The sequence below is a fragment of the Curcuma longa genome, chromosome 11, assembly GCF_044706935.1.
Source record: "Curcuma longa cultivar G26 ecotype Majalengka, Jawa Barat chromosome 11, ITB_CL_G26_1.1, whole genome shotgun sequence".
NCBI classification, from domain to species: Eukaryota; Viridiplantae; Streptophyta; class Magnoliopsida; order Zingiberales; family Zingiberaceae; genus Curcuma; species Curcuma longa.
Window position 1 is genome coordinate 1,245,355 of NC_133871.1, and position 10,906 is coordinate 1,256,260.

At 39.8% G+C, this 10,906-nt stretch overlaps 1 pseudogene; it reads left to right on the forward strand.

The window, feature by feature from the left end:
- Positions 1 to 8,245: 8,245 nt before the first annotated feature.
- On the forward strand, positions 8,246 to 9,915 carry LOC141840208 (uncharacterized; annotated as a pseudogene).
- Positions 9,916 to 10,906: the final 991 nt, after the last annotated feature.

Genomic DNA, 10,906 nt, shown 5'->3' on the forward strand with positions numbered 1-10,906 from the left:
TGCAAGTGTATCAAATGATTCATGTGGATGAGATGACATAATATTGGTGGTTGTAGGATTAAATGCCCATTTGTAACTTGTAGTGTCTGTTGAACCAATGTACTTTGTGTTGACTTGAGTTGTTTGAGAAGATTGTTAGCCGGCTATAGGATATGGATTGAGTGTGATCACTTGTAAATAGTTGTTGTAAAATTGATTCATGTTATGAATAAAGTGTTGTGAAATTATTTGAGATTGTATGCTATGTCATTTGTTGTTGTGTGATTTTGAATTTATGATTGTAGATTGTGTAAATGAAAGCTTGTTGTGTTGTGGAATATAATAATGCTTGTGAACCATAAATTATGGATTGTAATTGGATGTAGATTATTGTAACCTAGTGTTGTATCAGATTATACAAGAGATTACATGTTGTATGTTGAGCTTGATGTTAAATATTGTTGTATAGTGCTTTATCTTGTATCAATTGTTGTCAAATGTTGTAGGATGTTATGTTTATAAATGTATGTTGCATGATTTGTATATTTGTATAAACGTGTTGTTGTTTAAGTAAATGTATGATTAGGAATGTATATTATGTATACTTATTATTCTTTTATAAATTGTAAGATTAAATTGTAAATAAATAAAGTTGTAGATAGTTAGATGAACAAAACACAATAAACACCCTGCAACAGTCTAGAATAAACATCCTGTCATTGAGTCCGAGAGAGACGACCTGGACCTCTCTGTACTACTTAAGACGATAATAAAGAGGTTTGGTAGTAAATAAATAATTAATTTTGATGGGTGTAAGTGACATAATAAATAAGGGATAAAAATATATAAATAAATCCCATACAAACACACCACATCAAAATTTTTGCACCGTTGCTGGGGATTCAAATGGTGTTTGTTTATTTTAGACTGTACATAGGTATTCTTATTTGTTTATTCATTTCATGCATTTGTTTGTTTATTCATTTATTCATTTATTTATTCTTTTGTTTATTTGTTTATTCTTTTATTCTTTTATTCTGATGATCTTGAGGGTGTTGATTTTAGGTGCACTAATGCTTGTTCGTGACTTGTCCATATTGGAGAGGTGCACGAAAGTGTAGGGAATGACACTGAGTCCCTAGGATCATTTTCATCTATTTTGCTGGATCCGTCTACAGAGTTGAGAACCCAGGGCGATCAAGAATCAAGGGACTCCTCTAGCGACGATCTATCTTCCCAGGGAAAGGGGAGTAAACTATCTTTTCTTGTTTTTCTTTCTTTTTCTGTATATAGTTGTTTAGTTCTTTTGATTCTTTTCTATAAATAGGATGTGTATAAGTAGGATGTGTATAGTATTCGTTATTGTTTGTTTCTTTTCTTTGTACATATCACATGACTTAGTTTAGGATGTATATAATGATTCATTTGTTCTTTCTTAGCTTAGGTTGTATATAAATAACGTAGTTTAGGATATGTATATTTATTTATTTATGATTCTTCCCCAATAAATTTTCCTCCCTTGCATGACTTGATCATCTTAGGAATTGTGATAACTTAGTTATCTAAGTTTGTCGAATTTTAGAGGTTTATAGACATGAAGGAGTTCCTGGATTATGTGAGGATACAATCTAGTGATGGATTTTACCTTAAATAGTTGAGATGATGACTATTTTATATCTAGTGAGGATTGAGCCTGATTTCCTTGTTGTGGGGCACTTATGGTAATGTAACTCTAGAACTTGCTCTAATTCTGTCGAGGCCACATTACCATAGGGTTGCATAATTTCATGAAGATCATTCTTTCATTCCTTTATTCTTTCATTCTTTTCTATTAGTTTAGGGTATCGAATAATTCATCTCTTGTGTGTCATTTCATTTTCCTACCATCTCTTTCATTTCTTTCCCTTGGATGTGGGAACCTTGATTGTTGAGATGAGATTTTGCCGGGACGGACAAAAATTTAAGTGTGGGGGTATGATTGAGAGTTCACCATTGACAAACTAGCCTTTTTGTTAATAGATAGGTTTTTATTTTTGTTTTGGTTGTATTTTATTTTTTAGATAGGTATTTTTTTAGTTATCTATTTATAAAAATAAAAAAAACATATTATCTGTTAAAAAAAAAGTGAAAAAAAAACAAGAAAGAAAAAAAAAGAAAAAAAAAAATTTAAAAAAAAAGAAAAGAAAAGAAAAAAAAAGTTTGGTTCTTTTTTGTTGAAATAAAATAAAAATAAAGGTTTGAGTTGGTGTTATCATTTGGGATAGTGGTAGTGAGTTTTTGCGACTTTTATTTCTCCTACTAGGAGCTTTATGAGAGATATTTTAGAGTCTAGAGAGAGATTAGAGTTGTTATCTTGCTATTAGCTTACCCCACATTAGCTTGGTTTGAGTTTTATCCGGCATGATTCCATTGACTCATCTATGAAGCATGTTATTTTCCCATTTCTTCCACTTGTATTTATTTTCTATTTTCTTTTCCCTTACACATTATTTTCTTTTCCTTATTCATTATTCCTTATTCTTTTGTTTATTCATTATTCTTTATTCATTATTCTTTTGCAATAAATCTTCATGGATTATGTGACTTTATGCATATGATAGTGGTGGAGATTAGAAGAAGAGCAAGCATATGGTAGTGCATGATCCATAGGTAGCTTGAGAGAGATCCACTTTTCACACGATTATGAGGATGAGCGCCACATTATTTATCCTGTGAGGTTTTTTTTGTAGTCATCATTCTCAATTTATTTAGGGTGAATTGAAATTGCTATTTTGTTGATCCATGTGAAAATTGAATTCTAGATTGCTTGAGTTTCTAAGATTTGACATTCTTATTTAATTGGTTGTTGCAATTTTCTAATTTGATTGATATTGTTAGGGTGGAAAATAATGTATATTAGTTTACTTTCACGGGACGTGAAAGAATAAGTGTGGGGGATTTGATAAGGGGCATTTGATCGGTAAATTAGAATTAGATTGGACCGATTTGGACCACATTTCATATCACAAATATGGATTTTGGGCTATTTCTTTATTTTGGATGAATTGTGGTGGTTATTGTGATTTTAATTAATTTATGGGATTTTATGGATATTAATTGGTTGTAATGTATTTTGCAGGAAATTCAATTGGAAGAAAATTCAACTTGGCTCAGCTCGGGTTCATCAAGTTAATTTAACTCAATTAGGTTCAATTCTGATTCAATAGTTGGGCTCAAATTGGTATCCAATCCGGTCTTAGATCAAATCAATTTGGCTCAATTGGCCCAATCCAATCAATTCAGCCCGGCCCACTTCAATTGATCCAGCCGGTTCAAGCCAAACCAAACCCAAGTTCATCCGGTCCATTCAATTTCAGCCATTTTGGTTCCCAATCAAGCCCAAATCAAAGCCCGACCCAAATTAGAAGCCCGGTTCAATCAATTGGGCCCGGTTAAATCAAATTAAGGTCCGGTTCAGCACAATCCGGTTCACGCGCTAGGTAAAAGGGATTCGCCGGTTCAATTTCACGGGAGCTCATGATTTTTAGGTTTCTCCTTCTCTTCTTTCTCGTCGCGACGCCGCCACCGAGCTCCGACCATCGCGACGACCACCTTCTCTTCTTTGATCAGCACATTGCAAGGGCGGCGGCGGCTTCAATCGACGAACGCCAAAGATTGAAGGAGCCACCGCCGACGTGGTTGCGAAGGTGGCAGCTCCACAGTTCTCCGTCGGCTGCGGAAGATTTCCAGAGTGACCAGCTCCAGTTATTGGTGGCACGACGACCCCTCCGCACAGTAGAGACGCTAGCCGACGTGGTTGCGAAGGCCAAGTCTCTATCCGGTGAGTATCCCCCGGCTCTGAGTAGTGTTGACCTCACCGACGTGGTTGGTGTGGGGACGACTCGGCTGTAGTTCCGACCATCTTCCCTTCCCCGGAGAACGCAAGGTAAAGGTTTTCTTTCCTTTTTCTCTGATTTTTGGTTTGCTGGTTGCAGCCGAACAGAGGGCAGAGGAGGAGTCCGTTGCCTGCATCTTCTCCGACATTGCCACCGTGAGGGTCCTCCAGCGCGCATCGCTGTCCCTTTGGTGTGAAATCGATCATAAGAAGCTGTTAAACCTTGTGCTGTGCCGAATTGGGAGAGGGAAGAAAACACTCCAACTTTCCCTTGTTTTTGTGTTTTTTTTCTGTTTGTTCTTGTTCTGTTCTGTTCCTGATATCAAAAACCCCATGAACGCTGTAAATACTATAAATAGGTTTTAACTTTCTAACACCTAACTTGATTGTAACTCTAATCCTTAACCTTAGTCCTAACCTATTTTTTTTCTCGGTGATGTTGTTCTGTTGTGATGGGTGAAATGGGGCAAGGTATAAACCGATTGAATTGTGAAGCAATTGTTTTATTTTTGAATTGAATTGAATGCAAGTGTATCAAATGATTCATGTGGATGAGATGACATAATATTGGTGTTTGTAGGATTAAATGCCCATTTGTAACTTGTAGTGTCTGTTGAACCAGTGTACTTTGTGTTGACTTGAGTTGTTTGAGAAGATTGTTAGCCAGCTATAGGATATGGATTGTAAAATACCAAAACTTAAGGGGTAATTTGCAAATAAATTTACCCTAATTATTAAGGTTTAAAGGTAATTGATGAAGCCATTTAGGGGTTAATTGTAAATAACCCTAATTGGTTAACAAGTGGTTAACTAATCATAAAGGTTAGATATTTTTGGGATTGAGTTTCATTTGGGTTTAATGAAACCCATTAAGCTAACCCAATGGGTTTAATTTTAGGATTTAAGATGGAGCCCAAATAAAGCCCATTAAAGCCTATATGAAATAGGGTTATTGGATTGGTTTTATGTTAAATCCATTATGCTATTGAACCCGTTAATCATTAAACACAAACCCGGTTGGGAATCAACGATTTCTCCGCCCGAAGTCTTCCCCATCGCGATCTCGCGATTTCCTCCGCCCGAAGCTTCTCCAGCCGCGGCTCTTGATCTTCCGCCGGTGCCGGCTGCAAGAGGGCGTCATCCAAGGCTTCGAATCGAGCCATTCTCTTCCTCTCCGTTCCTGATCTCCTGCCGGGGCTTGGCTGGACGCGGGTCAGGGGCGGCGGTGATCGACGCTGGTAAGGGAGATTGAGCTTGAAAGATCAATCGGTAAGTTGAAGTTGCTTCGGATCTGTGGTTTCTCATTGGTATTTATTCGGATTTCAGAATTTCTGGGGTTTCTAGGTTGTGGCATTGGATCTGTGGAGTTGGGGGCGATTCTGATCGGCGGCGGGATTGTTTGGGGTTGAGCAAGGATCTAGGGTATTTTATCTAATTAGAGAATCAGGGCATTCGACTAAAGGTGGCATAGGAGGGGAGTTTTCCCTTCGCGCAGAACCCTACGCCTTGGATCCAAGCACCAATCTAGCCATCGCCGCCACCTCTTCTTCCCCTGCCGAGATTTTGTTCTTTCCAAGCTGTGCTTCTTCTCATTTCCTCTCCTGATTCCGCGATCGCAAGGGCAGAGGCCAAGAAGCATAGGGGAGATCTTAAGCAGGGCCTGAGACGTATCCAAGACCTCCCTTGATAGGTGATTGCTTCGTTCATTCTCCATTACACCTACTCGTTTCTGTGAATCTTCCTAACATGATTCTTCTTGTTCACTGCTATTGATGACTTGTAAAAAAAAAAAAGGAAGATCTTCATGGAACTTGATGGGTAGATTGGAGAGGAGGTCGAATCTTGGGGAGTTCTATATTTGAGGTAAAATTTTGATAGCTAGTTCTTGTTGATTGAGTTGGTGCTGTTCAGATTTGGTTTTGTGAGGTGAGGATCTAGATTTGTGGTCTTGAATCTTGGCAGCAATGTGGATTGAGAGATTGAATCCATTTGGAGGTAAATCTTTGAATCTGGTTGAGTTATGCATTGATCAGATTATAGGAATTTGTAATGGATCTGTTCGGTTGGGTTAAGTTTAGGTTAATCAGATTTTTTTGGATCTATTAGAGTTTATGAGTTACTGTTGGATTCATGTTTAGATTTAGTTAGATTAGGTTATAGTTGAATTCTTGATTAGTTGATCTGGATCCGAATGGTTAATACAACTAGTTGGATTGGTCCTTGACATGAACCAAATTAACAAGAGTAAATTTAATTGGATCGGTTGGTTTCTATTAGGAGCTGGGTCGAATCCAATTAGATTTGATCTGTTGGTTTTGGTTTGAAATGTTGAGACCAATTGATTAAACATGAAATTAGTTATATTAATTTGGTTAATACAACTAATTAATTAGTTTGATTAAATCGTGTTAATAGCATCCTAATGGTTAGATTAGTCTAATCCAAATTAGGTTGATTAAATAGAGTTAAACTAACCTTTGATGTGATTAGGGTTCTATAGTATATCATGGCATTTAGGGATGTTTTATTTCATTTGCAGGTTCTTGATTGTTGATCGGATACTACGAGGATAGTTCTGGGGTTTCTTGTATTTGACCTGCGATTTATCAGGTGGGTAATTTACTGTATTTGGTCAATACAGTTCTTTCTTTTCCAGTGCATGATTCTGTTGTAGTTATGATAGTTGATACCTAGATTCTGTTCCTTACTGTTATTTGGATACTTCTGACCTTACTCATGTTGATACCATGCTTGCCCTTGTTTCGATTGATCTTGGATTATCATTCTTGACTACTGTTCTATCCTTGTTTATATCATCGGTGACCATTAGAGGTTATAGTTTTATTTACTTATGATACCTGTGATCATTAGGACCTTATACCTACGCATATTGATTAGCATGGTAGCTGAAGATTACTGTGATTTGATCATCTTATCATGATACATGATGACGATTGTAAATCCCTTGTGGGTCTATCGTGATGGTAGTTGGCCTTTAGTGGCATTATTATATAGGTGGTTGTTATACCCTATTTCCATCTTGGTGATGGCGACTGTATGGCAGTGTACGCAGTCGATGGCTGTATGGCAGTGTACGCAGCCGAGTCGATGATCTGCCTCGACACCGGGTAGGGGTGGTACTCGGAGAGTACATGGTTGGTACGTCGGGGATGAGTATTAGAGGACAGATATCGGCCATAGTATACGTAGCTTATCATAGCTACTGGATCACCGGACTACTTGATTGTAGGGCGCGGAGCACTGATCCCCCGATTTGGATCACCGGACTACTTTGTTGTAGGGCGCGGAGTACTGACATTCCCATTCCCAGACTCAGATGCTTGCACGAGTTCTGTAGTGAGTGTGGCAGTTGCATCATGCATATGCGCATCATGTGCTTGATATATATATATGTATTGGACCGCACTGATACTGCATTTTGATTGTCTACTTGTTTGATTCTTGACTGTTGCACTATGTTTGACATGTCATTCATATGGTGCATTACATGAGATCCATGTTAGTTGTTTATTATCTGCAGAGATATTCTTGATACCTTGTTGACCTTTGGTATGTATCTATCCTCTTGCTTTTACTTTATTCATGCACTTTCTTTCTATATTACCCACTGAGTATTTGTACTCACATCTTTGGACCCTGGGATTTTTCTGTCTTCCCAGATATCAGGTAGGAGCTTACAGAGGATGCCAGGGATCTGCCAGCTATGCCATCTCACGACGAGGACTTTGTGTGTGTGTTGGACATGTTGTTGTGTTGTGGTATCATGTGTATGACTTGTTTACATTTCTGCACCATCGGATTTCTGATTTCGTTTCGGTGTTTTAGAAACTATAGCATGTTTTCTTTTCGTGATTTTGTACTTGTACTTGTTACGTTTCCGCTTACGAAACTTTGGATTTTTCGTTACTTTACGAGTTTATTCCTTAGTTGTTGTGTAGAATTAGAATTTCATTCTTATGCATTGTGTAGGATGTGTATGTGGCCGTGTGGGTCACCTTTTTACTTTTATTATATGTCTAAATCCATATTTTGTAGTATGGATAGGCCGTGTGGGCCTTATTATATGTTTGTATTCAGGGAATTGTCAGTGATACTGGGGAGGTGCTGTCGAAATTTTTCGGACGGCTATCTTCCGGGTCGTGACAATTTAGTGGTATCAGAGCGTAGGTTTACGTTCTGTTTGTTGCATTTTGAGTCTATCGGAGCATGGTTTTACGATTAGTTTTTCGGAATTAATCGTTGCATTTTAGGACTTAGGTTTAGCATTTGTTCGGAATTGTTTTGTATCGAGTAACCGAAAGTCGTATTTGTCGTCGTATCGGGTTTATCGGATTTTGAGTTGCTCGATCCAGATCGTGAGATGGAAATGGCATGGCAAAGATCTCCGGCAAAAACCTGTAAGTATTTTAGTATATTTCTTTAGTTGGGTAGAAAATTTATATTGATCGTGTATCAGGTACATTTTATTATATGACCCCTATACCTCGAGGCCGAGGCCGAGGACGAGGTCGACACCTGGGACGACCTGATATGTCAGAGGAGCCCGATCTTATTGAGAGGAGAGGGATATACAGGATCAAAACCGTAATATTCCGATCGGAGAGCCGAGTGGTCAGGCCCAGGGGATTCCTCCAGATATGCCTACATCTGCTCCGGCTGCAAGAGCCGTATTATGACCTTGGCCAAATCGGCCAAGGAACGTTTCACTCTATTTCACGGAGGATCTGATCCGTGGAAAGCTCGGTCGTGGATGGAGAATTTGATGGATACTTATGAGTATATGGATTGTACGGACTCAGAGAAGGTCGGATTGGCTACTTATCACCTACGAGATGAGGCTCTTACTTGGTGGAAGACTCAGAAGATTGTATTCGGAGAGCGGGAGGTGACATGGGCGTTTTTCAGAGGGGCATTCGAGAGAGAGTTTTTCCCAGCGACCTTCCGCATGGCACGCCGCCAGGAGTTCTTGAGTCTGAAGCAAGGAGAAAGGTCAGTTACGGAATATAACTCAGAATTTAAGAAACTTTCAGAGTTCTGTCCACAGCTGGTGGCACAGGACGAGGATCGGATGTGATCAGTTTATACAGGGCCTCGCTGCATACATTCGAGATAGGATGTCAGGGTCTTCTATCAGCTTGTACAGAGAGGCTTTAGACCGAGCACTGGCTATCGAGTTGACTCGGCAGCAGATATCTAGAGAGAAAGAGAAAGAGGTTGGAAAGCAGAGTGCTCGCGGTAAGATGAGGAGTCAGGACTTTCAGTCGACTGCTCAGAAGCGACAGAGAACTGGACAGCCGTCTAGAGGTCAGTTCCATAGTACCTCACAGCCGAGTCAGAAGGATAAGGAAAAGAAATGTAATCGGTGTGGATCGCATAGTCATCTGGTGGCCGATTGTCCATTGGATTACTCTATCTGTTACTTCTGCAAATTACCCGGTCATATGGCCAGAGAGTGTACTTTGAAGGCTCAGCTGGAGCCTACTGATGTTATATCGTCTGGAGGACGTTCTACACAGCAGCGATCGCAGAGGACACAGAGGACGAGAGCCCCGCAGCAGCCGCGACCCTTGCCATCTCAGCCACAGATATATCTACTACAGGGGAGGGACCAGGCAGCTATACCAACAGCATTCCAGTACACCACCAGATCAGAGACGCAGTATCCTCCACCACATTATCTATCAGCAGTGCCTCAACTATATATGTTACCAGCAGCTCCACCATCAGAGGTTCATTCGATGATTCCGATGCAGCAGCAGCTATCAGTAGCTCCTACTTCATACAGTGTGCCTTTTCATTACGTTCAGTCGACGACATCTGCACCTCAGAGTCAGTTTCAGATAGAGTGGAGGCCTTCGATCTCTCAGCCAGTTACTCAGCCGACTAGTGCGGAGGTTGGTCATGTCTATGCTATCACACAGGAGGAGGCACAGCGGCCCGATGGATCGATAATTCGGGGTATGGTTTCAGTTTATGTTGTATATGCTGATACCTTGATTGACACTAGTAGTTTACATGCATTTATGTCTAGATTATTTTGAGAAAAATTAGGAGAATTTTTATGATTAGATTTTGTAGTCTGGCTGTATCTCTGCCTTTCGATGAAATGCTGATTTAAAAATTAGGAGATCAAGGGATGACCGTTGGATTTCGACGATCATACCCTGACAGTAAAATTTTCAAGTGCTAGATATGATGGAGTTTAATATCATTCTTGGTAGGGACTGGTTGGCCACTTATCATGCTACGATGAATTGTCGAGCTGGAGTGGTTACCTCCCAACCTACGGATCAACCCGCATGGAAATTCGTGGGTACTAAGAGTGATGAAATATCCATTATCTCGGCAATACAGGTATAGAGGATGTTAGATGGTGGAACGGTATGAAGAGAGATATCGCTGACTTTGTTGCAAAGTGTTTAGTCTGTCAGCAGGTGAAGGCTAAACATTAGAGACCAACAGAATTACTTCAGGAGATCCGTGGTTTACATGATGTGATTTGGGTAATCACGGTTCAGGCAGAATTTGCAGTAGGCACTAGGTACCCTGTACTTGGTCACTACAGGTTTTTCTTTCAGTGCATGATTTACTTTCGTTGTTATCTACTCTGTTGATACTGTTATCACTTGTGCTACTTATCTAGTTGACACTTATGGATATTCGTTGTTGATACTTTGTATTGCTGTTGTATTATATTGCATTGTTGTTTGCAGCATCGTTGTATGTGACTGTTGCATTTGTATGATACCTGACTGTTGCATTGTATGCCATGACATGCATAGCATGCTTTTGCTGTTGTTGTTATACCTCTCACTGCCTGTGTGGGTGAGAGCATTATAGCACTGTCTGTGTGGGTGCTACGCACTGCCTGTGTGGGTGCGACATTATATCATTCTAGCACTGCCTGTGTGGGTGCTACGCACTGCCTGTGTGGGTGCGATCATTATATCATTTTAGCACTGCCTGTGTGGGTGCTACGCACTGCCTGTGTGGGTGCTATGACTGCCTGTGTGGGTGCATTATATCATTTTA